The following is a 17,738-nucleotide window of genomic DNA, read 5'->3' on the forward strand; positions in this document are numbered from 1 at the left end:
TCCTACATAACCTAGTTATTGATATGAAAGAACAGGCCCTACCCTTACCCTATTATTGATGAAGAGAAACAGACCCTACCTGTAACACCCTAAGTATTGCATGCAAGAAACAGGGCCCTACCTGTATAACCATAGTAATTGATTGAAGAAGAAACAGGCCCCTACCTACATATTATGATTGAATAGAAAAACAGGCCCTACCTGGAAACCTATTATTGATGGAAAACAGCCACCTACCTGTTACCCTATATTATATGAAAAAAAGAAGAAGAACACGCCCACCTACCTGTACTCTAGTTATTGAGATGAAGAGAAACAAGGCCTACCTGTAACCTAGCTAATTGATGAAGAGAAACAGCCCATACCTGACCCTAGTTATTGAAGAGAAGAAACCAGACCCTACCTGTACCCTATAATGACGATGAAGAAAGAGAGAACGGCCCCTAACCTGTAAACCTTAGCTATTGATGAAGAAACAGCCCACCTGTACCTAGTTATATGAAGAACAGCCCTACCTGGCCCTAACCTTGATGTAATTAAGTTAAACGTCTGGGGCAGCGTGAATATATATATTTTTTAATGATGTTCCTTGAGGTTGTCTGAGTTGTGACGGAAAGTAGCTAACAGCTAGCTGCTCTCATGTTTGTTAATAAAGCATGGCGCAGCCCAAGCAGAGCCGTTGCTATGGATACTCAGTCAGAGCGCCATGAGCAGAGCGCATGCAGAGCGAGCTGGGGAGGGAGGGAGTGACCGACAGAGAGGTGCAGCTAATAGATTTACTAACGAGAGAAAACATTTCTGATTTCGGGCCCTTAAATTTGACCGAAGCAATTGGGTTAGTCACTCCGATATCATATTAAAAACTGCAAACATTTTCTCTACACCTCTATGTCAAAATGTGTAGAATTGCATTAAATTAGATGTAAAACTGCAACATTTTCTCTACACCCTATGTCAAAATGTAGAATTGGCAGGAAATCATTCAGGAAATTTTAGGGACGCTGTAATTTTTAGCAAAAAATGTCATTTGAAGTGACCCCTGTTCTTAAGTTCTTTTTTTGCGTCTTTTACTTACGGTTTTGTACACCAGCTACAAACAGCTGAAAATACAATATTTTTTGTTATTGAAAATATATTTCACAGTGGTTTAGATGGTACAATGATTCTCTACACTACTTAAACTGAAATTAGGCAAACTATTAGAATTTTATCAATCAGAAAATTTAACAAGGTTTATGCCAAATACACCCATTCAAGTTTCGTAGCGTAGAGTGATGACGATGAGGATTGCTTTGATTGTGATGGTGATAATTACGAATTAGATGGTGGTGGATTTGGTAATGAGATGATGATGTGTGGATAAGGGGTGGTGATGATGTGATGTGGATGGAGTGATGATGTGATGTGGAGTGATAGAGTGGTGTTTTGTAGTGGGGTAATGATGGAATGAGGTGAGTGGTGGTTATGATGGTGATGGTAATGTGGTGGTGGTATGATGGTGATGGTGGGAGTAGTGGAGAGGTAATGATGATGATATGTGTGGTGGTGGTGTGTAGTGGATTGGTAATGATGATGATGGTGTGGTACTAGTGGATAGGTTTAAAGTCGAGTAATGATGATGGTTTCTATGCGTGGTAATGGATGAATGTGGTGATGTAATGATGGATGGTGGTGGATGGTAATGATGATAGGTGGTGGTGGTATGATGAATGATGTGATGATGATGTGGTGATGGTAATGATGATGTGGTGGTAGATGTATGATGATGCATGCTAAGGTGTTTGTTGGATGTGTTGATGTGAGTGTTGAATGATGATGACTGATGTATGGAGGGGTGTGGTGAATTTGTGATGAGTGTATGAGATAATGATCCTGGTGTTAGACTGTCGTACAGGTGAAACAGATCATGGAGGAGCTGACTAAGAAGTTGTCCATGACCAGCAGCCCTCATCGCTGTAGCATAAAGTACACACACACACACACACACACACCACACACACACACACACACCACACACACAACACACACACACACACACACACACACACACACACACACACTCTCTCTCTCTGAGAGCTCCTGCAGCTGATATGTTGAGGTGTCTGGGTGAAAGTACATACTTGACGTCCATGCCTCCAGCATCAACGGTAAGTTAATAATCACGACTGGAGTCAACCGAAACTAATCTTAGATGTTCCCTGGCCGGCAAAACATACACTTTCTCTGAGAAAGACCAGATGTGGTGTGTGTGTGTGTGAGTGAGTGTGTGTGGCCCCGTAGTGCAGTCAGTATTTTCTGGAAGGCTGCCGGTGTAGTGGATGAGTTTATGTAGTTTCCGTCCCGGATGACTGCGAGCCGGTGAGCTGGCGAATCACACCTTACCACTTTATGCTCCCGCCACACCGAGGGAGGGGGGGGCTGTATATCTTCCCTATTTGCTTGTGTGTATCTGTCTCTCTGTGTTGTGTGTGTGTTGTGTGTGTGTGTGTGTGTGTGTGTGTGTGTGTGTGTGTGTGTGTGTGTGTGTGTGTGTGTGTGTGTGTGGGGTGTGTGTTTGTTATAACTTCCTTGTTCCTACGACACTCAGATATCCATTGAGGATCTCAGCGGGGTTTCTACCAACCTGGGTCAGGGCAGACCCTAGAAGCTGTATCCCTTACGGTTCTCTGTTCCTTATTAAAGCACTACTGTTGACCATACTCACTAGAAAGATAGATGTTGGTGCTGTACCATTTCACCGACATTTTAGTTTATTTCTTAGGTTATTAAAACAACTGATTTACCCGACGTCGGTTTAAATTGCTTGAATTCTATCTAGTTCAGTTTTTACCACCATCACCATCATAACCACCACCACCATCATCATCATTACCACCACCACCATCATCATCATTACCACCATCATCATCATCATCATCATCACCATCACCACCACCATCATCATCATCATTACCATCACCATCACAATCAAAGCAATCCTCATCGTCATCACCTCGAATTGAGGGGGTATTTGGCATAAACCTTGTTAAATTTTCTGATTGCTAAAATTCTAATAGTTTGCCTAATTTCAGTTTAAGTAGTGTAGAGAATAATTGTACCATCTAAACCACTGTGAAATATATTTTCAATAAGCAAAAATATTGTATTTTCAGCTGTTTGTAGCTGGTGTACAAAACCGTAAGTAAAAGACGCAAAAAACGAAACTTAAGAACAGGGGTCACTTGTAGTCCCAAAGTGACATTTTTTGCTAAACAATTTAGCGTCCCTAAAATTTCTGAATGATTTCCTGCAATTCTACATTTTGACATAGGGTGTAGAGAAAATGTTGCAGTTTTACATCTAATTTAATGCAATTCTACACATTTTGACATAGGGTGTAGAGAAAATGTTTGCAGTTTTTAATATGATATCGGAGTGACTAACCCAATTGCTTCGGTCAAATTTAAGGCCCGAAATCAGAAATGTTTTCCTCCGTTAGTAAATCRATTAGCTGCACCTCTCTGTCGGTCACTCCCTCCCTCCCAGCTCGCTCTGCATGCGCTCTGCTCATGGCGCTCTGACTGAGTATCCATAGCAACGGCTCTGCTTGGGCTGCCATGCTTTATTAACAAACATGAGAGCAGCTAGCTGTTAGCTACTTTCCGTCAAACTCAGACAAACCTCAAGGAACATCATAAAAAAATATATATAATCTCAACTATTTTATATTTGACAAAGTTGAAGCGCTTCTGGCACCAGCAGAGCACGAGCAAATGGCTCAGCTTCAAAATGTTAGTGATCAATTTAGTCATACCAGAGCCCTACCTGTACTCCGGTTATTAATGAAGAAGCAGGTCCTACCTGTACCCTAGTTATTAATGAAGAAACAGGCCCTACCTGTACCCTAGTTATTGATGAAGAAACAGGCTCACCTGTACCCTAGTATTGATGAAGAACAGGCCTACCTGTAACACTAGTTATTGATGAAGAAACACCCGACCCTACTTATTGATGAAGAAACAGGCCCTACCTGTACCTAGTATTGATGAAGAAACAGGCCCTAATGTAACCTAGTTATTGATGAAGAAACAGCCCTACCTGTACCCTAGTTATTGATGAAGAAACAGCCCTACCTGTACCTAGTTTGATGAAGAAACAGGCCTACCTGTACCTAGTAATTGATGAAGAAACAGGCCTACCCTGTACACTAGTTATTGATGAAGAAACAGGCCCTCACTGTAACCTAGTTATTGATGAAGAAACACGCCTACCTGTACCCTAGTATTGATGAAGAAAACAGGCCCTACTGTACTCTAGTTATTGATGAAGAAACAGGCCCTACCTGTAACCTAGCTATTGATGAAGAAACAGGCCCTACCTGTACCTACGTTATTGATGAAGAAACAGCCTACCTGTACCCTAGTTATTGATGAAGAAACAGGCCTAAACCTGTAACGCTAGCTTATTGATGAAGAAACAGGCCCTACCTGTACCCTAGTTATTGATGAAGAAACAGGCCCTACCTGGCCCTAACCTGATGTATAACGTCTGGGCCCATCAGGCTCGGATTGGGGAGCAGAGCTCTACTGGTCGATAATTTGACCATGACTACTGCAAGATTAGATAGCTGGCCGCTAGACTAATTTACCAATCTWAAAAAAAAWAATGTGTTTCCCATCTCTGCTCTAGGAAATAAGGTGCAATTTGGGACGCAGCAGGAGTGATACAGCTGCTTGTTCTCCTGCCAGAAGAGGAGAGTGAGCGCAAGCGAGTGTGTGTGTCTGGTACTGAGGTCGTTAACACCCGTCTTTCCACTTCTGACTGAGACAGAGATGAAGATTGTGTCCCAAAATGGCACCCTTTTCCCTCACAGTGCACCACGGCCCCATTGGGCTCCGGGTCAAATGTTGTGCACTATATAGGGATTAGGGTGCCAGATCAGTGATTAGTCCAAGAGTAGCCTTTAGCAGAAAGGAAGGATTCATCTTTTAAAAGTCTTGGAACTGGGATTCTGTTTACTCTGTTCACAGCGAAGAAGAATTTCATGGGCTTTTTTCCCCAAAGAGATCAATACATTTTAATTTAAAAGCTTTCAATATATTGCCCATCTAGTGATGTATCAGCTACAAACCATTACAGGTGGCAGAAATCCGCTTCACGCCAGACATCCCTAACTTATCAATAGTAATGGGCCTGTCATTGTTGATCGAGCTGTAGATCGGTGGTTCAGGTTTTGTGGGGTATTGTGGGTAGGCTGGTAACACAACAAGTCAATTTAATTAATTTGAAAATTTAGGCTGTAACACAACTCAATTTAATTCATTTTAAAATGTAGGCTGTAACACAACACAAATGTGGAAAAGTCAAGGGGTGTGAAATCAAATCGAATTGTATTTGTCACATGCACAACTGGTGTGTAGGCCTTACAGTGAAATTCTCACTTACAAGCCCTTAACCAACAATGCAGTTTAGAAAAAAATAAGTGTTGAGTAAAAAATAAAAAATAAAAGAAACAAATAAGTAAAGAGCAGCAGTAAAATAACAAGTGAGGCTATATACAGGGGGGTACCGGGGGGTACCGGTACAGTGTCAATGTGCAGGGGCACCGGTTAGTAATGAGACTATATACAGGGAGGTACAGGGGGGTACCAGGGGGTACCGGTACAGTGTCAATGTGCGGGGGCACCGGTTAGTAATGAGACTATATACAGGGGTACATTAGCTGTTCAGGAGGGGACTGAGCATGCACCCCTGAGGGGCCCCCGTGTTGAGGATCAGCGTGGCAGATGTGTTGTTACCTAACCTTACCACCTGGGGATGGCCCGTCAGGAAGTCCAGGACCCAGTTGCAGAGGGAGGTGTTTAGTCCCAGGGTCCTTAGTTTATTGATGAGCTTTGAGGGCACTATGGTGTTGAACGCTGAGCTGTAGTCAAGAAATAGCATTCTCACGTAGGTGTTCCTTTTGTCCAGGTGAGAAAGGGCAGTGTGGAGTGAAATAGAGATTGCATCARCTGTGGATCTATTGGGGCGGTATGCAAATTGGAGTGGGTCTAGGGTTTCTGGGATAATGGTGTTTATGTGAGCCATGACCAGTCTATCAAAGCACTTCATGGCTACAGACCTGAGTGCTACGGGTCGGTAGTCATTTAGGCAGGTTACCTTGGTGTTCTTGGTGGTCTGCTTGAAACATGTTGGCATTACAGACTCTGTCAGGGACAGGTTGAAAATGTCAGTGAAGACACTAGCCAGTTGGTCAGAGCATGCTCGGAGTACACGTTCTGGTAATCCATCTGGCCCTGCGGCCTTGTGAATGTTGACCTGTTTAAAAGGTCTTATTCACATCAGCTATGGAGAGCGTGATCACACAGTCGTCCGGAACAGCTGATGCTCTCATGCATGCTTCAGTGTTACTTGCCTCGAAGCAAGCATAGAAGTTATTTAGCTAATCTGGTAGGTTCGTGTCACTGGGCAGCTCGTGGCTGTGCTTCCCTTTGTAGTCCGTAATAGTTTGCAAGCCTTGCCACATCCAACGAGCGTCAGAGCCGGTGTAGTAGGATTCAAACTTAGTCCTGTATTGACGCTTTGCCTTTTTGATGGTTCGTCGGAGAGCATAGAGGGAATTCTTATAAGCGTCCGGGTTAGAGTCCCACTCCTTGAAAGCGGCAGCTCTACCCTTTAGCTCAGTGCGGATGTTGCCTGTAATTCATGGCTTCTGGTTGGGGTTTGTACAAACATATTCCAGTCTGTGCTAGCAAAACAGGCCTGTAGCTTAGCATCTGCTTCATCTGACCACTTCCTTATTGAACGAGTCACTGGTACTTCCTGCTTTAGTTTTTGCTTGTAAGCKGGAATCAGGAGGATAGCGTTATGGTCAGATTTGCCAAATGGAGGGCAAGGGAGAGCTTTGTACTCATCTCTGTGGGTGGAGTAAATGTGGAGATTTTCTTCCTCTGGTTGCACATTTATTAACATGCTGGTAGAAATTAGGTAAAACWGATTTAAGTTTCCCTGCATTAAAGTCCCCGGCCACTAGGAGTGCCACCTCTGGATGAGCATTTTCTTGTTTTCTTATGGCACCTTGAGTGCCGTCTTAGTGCCAGCATCGGTTTGTGGTGGTAAATCGACAGCTACGAAAAATATAGATGAAAACTCTCTTGGTAAATAGTGTGGTCTACAGCTTATCATGAGATACTCTACCTCAGGCGAGCAAAACCAAGAGACTTCCTTAATATTAGATTTTGTGCACCAGCTGTTATTTACAAATAGACACAGACCTCCACCCCTTGTCTTACCGGAGGCAGCTGTTCTGTCTTACCGAGGGACCGAAGACCCTGCCAGCTGTATGTTATCCARGTCATTGTTCAGCCACGACTTGGTGAAACATAAGATATAACAGCTTTGGTAAGACAGTCTTGATCGGAGCTCATCCATTTTGTTATCCAATGATTGCACATTGGCTAATAGGACTGATGGTAGAGGGGGATTACTCACTCGCCGTAGGATCCTTACAAGGCACCCCGACCTACGTCCCCTATATCTCCTTCTCTTCTTCATGTGAATGACGGGGATTTGGGCCTTGTCGGGTGTCTGAAGTAAATCCTTTGCGTCCGACTCATTAAAGAAACAATCATTGTCCAGTACGAGGTGATTAAATCACTGTCCTGATGTCTAGGAGCTCTTTTCTGTCATAAGAGACGGAGGCAGAAACATTATGTACAAAATAAGTTATTTCTATGTGAATTTTTTCGGGGCGCCCAAACATTTAGATATTGCAGTAATAAAAGGTTTAATATATTTCTGTATACAGAGACCCTATAGTACATTTTAGGTTACACAGTTTACAAAGTACATACAATTACATTACATTCTGTGTATTGTACACAATCATTGCATTGATTTCTAAAAATGGGAAATAGAAGGAGAATACACAAATGCCGTCAGTAATAACAGTTCCATTTCCAGATGGTGATTGAGTTATCGGGAGCGATAGGTAATCAATATACATTCCTCACGTCTGCCGATCGTTCAATTCAGACAGATTGACCAAGCCAAGGGAACTGCCAATACTAAAGGATGTTTTTTTACCTTTATTTAAGTAGGCAAAATCTTATTTACAGTGACAGCGTACCGGGGAACAGTGGGTTAAACTGCCTTGTTCAGGGGCAGAACGACAGATTTTTACCTTGTCAGCTCTGGGATTTGATCCATCAACCTTTTGGTTACTAGTCCAACGCTCTAACCACTAGGCTACCTGCTGCCCCAAAGGTCAAAGCATTATCTCTCCTCATACACTGGGTCCCAAGTGGCACATTAATCCCTTCATCAAGGATCTCTCTGTACTTTGCTCCGTTCATTTTTCCCCTCTATCCTGACTAGTCTCCCAGTCCCTGTCGCTGAAAAACATCCCCACAGCATGATGCTGCTGCCACCACCATGCTTCACCGTTGGGATGGTGCCAGGTTTCCTCCAGATGTGACACTTGGCATTCAGGTCAAAGAGTTCAACCTTGTTTCTCATGGTCTGATAGTCTTCAGGTGCCTTTTGGCAAACTCCAAGCGGCTGTCATGTGCCTTTTACTGAGGAGTGGCTTCCGTCTGGCCACTCAACCATAAAGACCTGATTGGTGGAGTGCTGCAGAGATGGTTGTCCTTCTGGAAGGTTCTCCCATCTCCACAGAGGAACTCTGGAGCTCTGTCTGAGTAACCATCAGGTTCTTGGTCACTTCTCTGACCATGGCCCTTCTCCCCCGATTGCTCAGTTTGGCCGGGCGACCAGCTCTAGGAAGAGTCTTGGTGGTTCCAAACTTCTTCCATTTAACAACGATGGAGGCCACTGTGTTCTTGGGAACCTTCAATGCTGCAGACATTTTTTGGTACCCTTCCCCAGATCTGTGCCTCGACACAATCCTCAAATTCCTTCGACCTCATGGCTTGGTTTTTGCTCTGACATTCACTGTCAACTGTGGGACCTTATGTAGACATGTGTGTGTCTTTTTCAAATCATGTCCAATCAATTGAATTTACCAGAGGTGGACTCCAATCAAGTTGTAGAAACATCAAGGATGATCAATCGAAACAGGATGCACCAGAGATCAATTTTGAGTCTCATAGCAAAGGGTCTGAATACTTAAGTAAATACAGTATCTTTACACACACACACACACACACACACATATATATATATATATATATATATATGACACACATACAAAAAAAAAATCTTAAAACCTGTTTTTCCTTTGTCATTATGGTGTCTTGTATGTAGACTGATGAGAATTWTTTTACACTTTWAAAAAAAWTCTTTTWAAAAATACATTTTAGAATAAGGCTGTAACGTAACAAAATGTGGGAAAAGGGAAGGGGTCTGAATACTTTCCAAATAGGGTGCGATTTAGGATGCACCCACTGACTTATAGCAATAAGCTACACGGAGACAATCAGCGTCTCCCAAGTTGGCAAACTGATCTCGACCAGTGTGTCTGGCCAGTACAGGGCCTACGCTGCACAGAAAAGCGAGACCTCCACAAAAGGTTGTCTTCATCAGTGTCAAGAAATGATCTCAATGAAACAAACTGAAGGGTTTCCTGGACGGAGATCAAGTCTAGTCCGAGGCTAAAAAGCAAGCTCAGTTGAGTACCTCCTTGGAAAGTGTCTGGGGAAACTGGCCACAATTGTGCATTTCATCCTACAATAAACCACCTAAGGACATTCATATGACTGCATCACTACCAGACATTGAATCACATTCCTGAAAACAAGCTTGTCTTTGGTGCACAGCAGGCAATTAGGTTTTATGAAAACTAACATCAACAGGAAATATTAACTATTCATCTTTGCCGTTTTTAAAACACCAGTGAATATAACCAGAGGCAATTTTCAAAGACTAGTGCCCATAGCACCATGCTGCTGTCTCTACGTCTGTCAGTCTCTGTCTGTGTCTGTACCCCACAGGTACACCACCTAGTCTTTCCCRGACTGCCTGGTCTGTGTTGGGTAGCGGTGATGTCACATCATCTTCTGGCCCRATTTTATTCTSAGCATCACAGATATTATGATAGTTSTATTATTCGTATCATTATGCCAAGTCTCATTTTATATGGCAGGGGACACAAAACAAAGTAAAAAACTCTGTTCGGCTGATGAGTCAGCCTACCAATTGTCYTGTTCGACAAATAGTGTCCTAAAAGCTGGACAATCAGATGTGTTCATTACACTTCAATCAAATGAAATAGTAATGGTTTACTGGCATTTATTTTATGCAAAACTACAATGTATTCGGAAATAAAATGACAATTCTGCCCAAGCAAACTGCTCACAGTGTGGAACTGAGAGAGAAAAAAAGTGCTTTTATTTACCTTAGTTTCAAAGTAACTTTATGCAGTTACTACTAACATGACCCCCATTTTCTCCAAAATAGAAGCAGGATACTTGCCCAAAGAGGTTTTAATCATGTGGACTAGGGGGCAGTATTTTGACGTCTGGATGACAAGCGTGCCCAAAGTAAACTGCCTGTTACTCAGGCCCAGAAGCTAGGATATGCATATAATTGGTAGATTTGGAAAGAAAACTCTAAAGTTTCTAAAACTGTTAAAATAATGCATGTGAGTATAATAGAACTGATATGGCAGGCGAAAACCCGAGGACAAACCATCCAGAAAAAAGAAAATTCTGCCCACCATTGATTCCTATGGCCGTCATTTTTAATATGAAGGGAAAACCTCCCAGATTGCAGTTCCTAAGGCTTCCACTAGATGTCAACAGTCTTTAGAAAGAGTTTCAGGCTTGTTTTTGGAAAAATGAGCTAGAATTTGTAGTTTTTCTAAGTGGCTCCCATTTTGGCTGTAGTGTTTGTTACGCGTTCTGGTGAATGCGCGTACTTTGTTGTTTATCTCCGGTAATGACAATAACGATTCTCCGTCTTAAATTGTATCATTTATTTACGTTTTAGGGTACCTGCAGTTTGATTATAAACGTCGTTTGACTTGTTTGGAGAAGTTTATTGGTAACGTTTGGGATTCATTTTGTATGCATTTTGAAGGAGGGAAACCGGTGGATTATTGACTGAAGCGCGCCAGGTAAACTGAGTTTTTACAGATATAAAGAAGAACTTTATCGAACAAAAGGACCATTTGTGATGTAACTGGGACTTTGAGTGCCAACAGAAGAAGATCTTCAAAGGTAAGGCATTTATTTTAATCGCCATTTCTGACTTTCGTGGCGCATCTGCCTGGTTGGAAAATGTTTCATGCTTTTGTGGCTGGGCGTTGTCCTCAGATAACCGCATGGTGTGCTTTCGCCGTAAAGCCTTTTTGAAATCTAACACAGCGGCTGGATTAACAAGAAGTCAAGCTTTTAACTGATGTATGACACTTGTATTTTCATTCATGTTAAATATTACTATTTCTGTAATTTGATTTTCYCYCTCTGCAATTTCACCGGATGTTGTCGAGGTGGGTCGCTAGCAGCACGTCTAGCCCAAATAGGTTATTAAGCACTATGAAATGACTATTGGTTAAAAGCTATTGGTTAACTTAAACTACCCTATTTCTTTCTGCATTTCAGAATCTTTAAAAACAAAATGTTTAACCTTTATTTAACTAGGCAGAACTAATTTTTATTTACAATGACAGCCTACCGGGGAACAGTGGGTTAACTGCCTTGTTAAGGGGCAGAATGACAGATTTTTACCTTGTCAGCTCGGGGATTTGATCCGTTCGGTTACTGGCCCAATGCTCTAACCACTAGGCTACCTGCTGCCCCTAATATACAACAGGAAGAGATATCATTAGCGTACAAAATAAGTAAAACAGGCTTTCAGGTCCTTTTATGTCAAATCTGTTAATAGCAGTGAATAAGCTATGTTCCARGTAGTTTTTTAAAGAATAATTTTAAAGGCATCCAACTAACACCCTCTTACAATCATATTAATAGGCTCTACTGGCCAGCAATATAGGTCAATCTATTATTTTTTTGGGGGGGGGGGGGGTCAGTGACAGTGGGGAGATTGCTTCAGGCAAAGTCCCATAACACCTGTTGTTATTGTGAAACTACAGTGTCGCTACACAGGTATAAGGTAAATGTGAAGTGTTAACATTCTGTGATCGCGTTGAGTTACAATTTTCTGATAGTATTGTACTGTATAGTTATGAAAAAAAAAAAAAAATGGGTAGCGTTTTTAAACTCAATGGATTAGATTGTAACAATGGTTGTAATAACACCGGGCTCCCTCCTATTAATTTACCATTGAGAAACATATGGCTATTACTACGCTAATGTAAACTGCACAACATATAGTGCCGGAGGATCTTTAGTATGACTTAATAATATCGACATGGAAATTAGTCTTCACTTGCACAATGGCGCAATTAGCCACGCCAGTAGATAGATCATAYAGCTATTGCCTATATGGCACTGCAACAGCCTAGGCTGTGTGTTCCACCTGTAGCAATCGTTTTTTTCTATAAAAGGCTTCCATGGGATGCTTTTCATTCCAATGGCTCTTCCACATCATACTCCCWTGGGAAACTAAAAGTACTGAAGCGTCAACATTTAAGGGAAACCGAGGGAAGCGGCGACAAAAACCTGAAAAACGTAATGTAGCGTGTTCAATTTTGTAAATGTACTTCTAACATGCGTTGTATTATTCCAGCCGGTGGCTAGAGTAGGCTACACAGGCATAACAGAAATATGGTGTATCAATTCCTCTCTCGCGACGTATCCACAACATTATCATTCTTCATCATCATCATGTATCACGGAAATTGACCGAGAAATACATGATGAACCGGATTTGCTTACATTTCCCCATCCAACCCTCACTCATTATAGACCAATTGCTCAAAAGAGGCGTGAAACAAAATGCACTTACTTCTCTTTTCACATTCCATAGTAATTTTTCTTTGAATTCTTCATCTGGGCACGAACCCATGGCTCTCGGTGGTCTTGTGTCCGTCTCTGTGACAAAGTTACGACTGCAACAGCGTCAACGTGATTGTCCACAATCTCGGATGTCTGGTGCTCTCCGCCCTTTCTTAAAGCTTTTATTTACTTCCCCCTCCTCCTTCCTTCCCTCTCACAGCAAAGTGCTCGGGCCTCCAGATTGCAGGCGGTTGACGCATCTGTGTGGCGGTCCTGCCGCGGAGCATTGAGGAGTCATCTTCATTTCATCTGTGTGGCGGTAGATGCGGTCCTACCGCGGAGCATTGAGGAGCCATCTTCACATCCCCTCAGAATGACGCCAGCGGTGCTTGACCCACCCCCTTTACCACTGTTTATCAATGGAGTCAATCACTTCACGTATCTCACGCTCCATACACATCTCCAGCACTATGACAGACAGTTATTTATAGCTCTCCTCTCTCTCTCTCTCTGTGTGTGTGAGGACAGGACGATTGGGGGATATTGAGGTGTGATGCTCAGGAGCATTTCAGCTGTAGTCTGTCTGTATGTAATATGAAAGAGCCATGAGGGTTTCAAAGACAGACTGACTCACAGAACAACAAACAACACCGATAGGACAAACAAAACACACAATACTATAACAAAAACACAGGACACACACAAAATACCATAACTGACAACACAATTTCTCATTCATTTTGTTGTGCTCCAGTCARGTGTGTGACTATCATTAAATTGATTAATGGTATTGTCATGTAACATATGCCAAAGCAAATAACCCTACTCGTATTAGTGCTTAATTCAATTATGAAACACATGGCGATTATTCAGATTCAGGGCATGGGTTCGTCTGAGGCTAGGGATATCTTGAATGAAGATGATCGAGGCCAGCGGCTCCCTGTTATAGAAGAAATGTATGTCATCGCATGTTTTGGCTGCAGTAGAAATTAATCAATGTAGTCATTATCATCATGATATACAGAATAACCTTTTTCACTGGGACTTTTTTCCCCTGTCATTATATCTCTGACTAGCGCCCCCCTGTGGCCTGTCAATGAACTACAGATGTCTGCTCAGAACCATGCCCGTCGCTTCACTCCACTGGTTCCAGAACCATGCCCGTCGCAACACTCCACTGGTTCCAGAACCATGCCCGTCGCTTCACTCCACTGGTTCCAGAACCATGCCCGTCGCTTCACTCCACTGGTTCCAGAACCTTGCCCGTCGCTTCACTCCACTGGTTCCAGAACCTTGCCCGTCGCGAATCACTCCACCTGCTTCGCGAGAATTGAACCGGATGCCCGTTCGCTTTCACTCCACTGGGTTTCCAGAACCAATGCCCGTCGCTTCACTCCACTGGTTCCAGAACCTTGCCCGTCGCTTCACTCCACTGGTTCCAGAACCATGCCCGTCGCTTCCAGAACCTTGCCCGTCGCTTCACTGGTTCCAGAACCTTGCCCGTCGCTTCACTCCACTGGTTCCAGAACCATGCCCGTCGATTCCAGAACCATTTCTGCTTCCCTCCACTGTCCAAGTGGAATATGGAGAGATGTTTCGTGAGCTGAAATAAAAGATCCCAGAAAGTGAACTGCAGAAATGGCTACCAGAACTGTTGCCAGAGAACTAAATGTTAAATTCTCTACCATAAGCCGCATCCAACATCCTTTCAGAGAATGTGGCAGTACGTCCAACCGGACTAAACACATTGTGTAACCACGCCAGCCCAGGAACTCCATATCCGGCTTCTTCAGCAGCAGGATCGTCTGAAACCAGCCACCCGGACAGCTGATGAAACTGTCCATAGGGTGAGTAGCAGAGGGAGGAGAGAACACCTAGCTGACTTGTGGTGGCTATTCAGCAGCCTGATGGTCTGAGGGTAGAAACTATTGGCTAGTCTCTCAGTTTTTGCCATGATGCACCTGCACTGCCCGTGTCGGAGTGATTCAAGCGGGGAGAACAGAGCATGGCTTGGGTGCCTGATGATCTTCTTGGCCTTCCTGAGACACCTGGTGTTGTAGGTGTCCTGGAGGGCAGGCAGTGTGCACCCAATGGTGCGTTTCGGCCCTRTGAAGAGCCTTGTGGTCCACGGTGGAGTTTCCATACCAGACTGCGATGCAGCCCGACAGTATGCTCTCGACGGTGCTCCTGTAGAACACTGTGAGGAGGTCCTCGGGGACAGACCGAATTCCTTCAGCATCCTGATATTGAAGAGTCGCTGTGGTGCCTTCTTCACTGCGGTGTCCGTGTGGTTAGACCATTTCAGCTTCTCGGAGATGTGTACGCCGAGGAATTTGAAGTTATTGACCGTCTCCACGGCGGCCCCGTTGATGTGGATGGGGGCGTGTCCCGCCTGGTTTCTCCTGAAGTCCACAATGAGCTCCTTTGTTTTGGTAACGTTGAGAGAGAGAGAGGTTGTTTACCTGGCACCACGCAGTCAGAGTGCCTCCCTCCCTCCCTGTAGGCTGTCTGGTCATTGTTGGTGATCAAGCCTACTACTGTTGTGTCGTCAGTGAACTTGATGATGGAGTTGAAGCTGTGAGAGGCCACGTAGTCGTGCCTGAGTGAGAAAGCAATGAGAGCGAGGAAGCTATTCTGCTAAGCAGCACAGTGAAGCCTGTCGTTAGATTCTGGGTTCAACTTCTTATACTAGACACATGATACATCAGGAGTAATGCTATAGTATACGCGGAACGATAGAGACTGGTTTTTACATCACAAGTTAATGGTTATCTATAGGAGCCAGATGGCTTTGGAATGTGCTGGGTAGACGGGAGGAAGTCACAGGATTGCTATAGGTGATACGGGTGGAGATCTTTGGATTAGGCATCAACGGGGTTGAGGTCAGGTCACCTTAAGGGAGAAGGAACAGTTAWTACCCCATCACTTCCTGTCAAACCATAAAAGATGTAATGTTGGAGAAGAGGAGGAGTGCATCTAAATTGTAGTATAAAATATATATATACACACACATCCATATATGTATATATAATATATATATATATATATATATATTATATATATATACACACACATACAATATACACACACATACATATGTATATACAGTGGGGAGAACAAATATTTGATACACTGCCGATTTTGCCGATTTTCCTACTTACAAAGCATGTAGAGGTCTGTAATTTTTATCATAGGTACACTTCAACTGTGAGAGACGGAATCTAAAACAAAAATCCAGAAAATCACATTGTATGATTTTTAAGTAATTCATTTGCATTTATTGCATGACATAAGTATTTGATCCCTACCAACCAGTAAGAATTCCGGCTCTCACAGACCTGTTAGTTTTTCTTTAAGAAGCCCTCCTGTTCTCCACTCATTACCTGTATTAACTGCATCTGTTTGAACTCGTTACCTGTATAAAAGACACCTGTCCACACACTCAATCAAAACAGACTCCAACCTCTCCACAATGGCCAAGACCAGAGAGCTGTGTAAGGACATCAGGGATAAAATTGTAGACCTGCACAAGGCTGGGATGGGCTACAGGACAATAGGCAAGCAGCTTTGAGAAGGCAACAACTGTTGCGCAATTATTAGAAAATAGAAGAAGTTCAAGATATGGTCAATCACCCTCGGATTGGGGCTCCATGCAAGATCTCACCTCGTGGGGCATCAATGATCATGAGGAAGGTGAGGGATCAGCCCGAACTACACGCAGGACCTGGTCAATGACCTGAAGAGAGCTTGGGACCACAGTCTCAAAGAAACATTAGTAACACTCACGCCGCATGGATATAAATCCTGCAGCGCACACAAGGTCCCCCTCGCTCAAGCAGGCGCATGTCCAGGCCCGTCTGAAGTTGCCAATGACCATCTGGATGATCCAGAGGAGGAATGGGAGAAGGTACCTGTGTCTGATGATTCAAAAATAGAGCTTTTGGTCTAAACTCCACTCGCCGTGTTGGAGGAAGAAGAAGGATGAGGTACACCCCAAGAACAACCATCCCAACCGTGAAGCATGGAGGGTGGAAACATCATTCTTTTGGGGATGCTTTTCTGCAGAGGGGACAGGATGACTGCACCGTATTGAGGGGAGGATGGTGGGGCCATGTATTGCGACGATCTTAGCCAACAACCTCCTTCCTCAGTAAGAGCATTTGATGATGTCGTGGCTGGGTCTTCCAGGCATGACAACGACCCGAAACACACAGCCAGGCAACTAAGGAGTGGCTCCGTAAGAAGTATCTCAAGGTCTGGAGTGGCCTAGCCAGTCTCCAGACCTGAACCCAATAGAAAATCTTTGGAGGGAGCTGAAGTCCGGATTGCCAGCGACAGCCCCGAAACCTGAAGATCTGGAGAAGGTCTGTATTGGAGGAGTGGGCCAAAATCCCTTGCTGCAGTGTGTGCATACCTGGTCAAGAACTACAGGAACGTATGATCTCGTGTAATTGGCAAACAAAGGATTGCTGTACCAATATTAAGTTTCTGCTTTTCTGATGTATCAAATACTTATGTCATGCAATAAAATGCAAATGATTACTTTAAAAACTCATACAATGTGATTTTCTGGATTTTTGTTTTAGATCCCGTCTCTCACAGTTGAAGTGTACCTATGATAAAAAATTACAGACCTCTACATGCTTTGTAAGTAGGAAAATCGGCAAAATCGGCAGTGTATCAAATACTTGTTCTCCCCACTGTATATACACACACATACGCTTGTGTTGGTGTAAACATGTTTTGTCTGATGCAGCTGTATTGATCCTCTGGGAAGAATAAACTTGGTTTAAGCTTTCATAATGTCCGTAGAGTTTATTTACTCTGAGAATTAGAACCTAACACTGTGACACAAAGACTGGGCTATTTGTGTTGTATTATTATTTGAAACGTTTTTTTTAT

Source organism: Salvelinus sp. IW2-2015, linkage group LG2, assembly GCF_002910315.2.
Source record: "Salvelinus sp. IW2-2015 linkage group LG2, ASM291031v2, whole genome shotgun sequence".
NCBI classification, from domain to species: Eukaryota; Metazoa; Chordata; class Actinopteri; order Salmoniformes; family Salmonidae; genus Salvelinus; species Salvelinus sp. IW2-2015.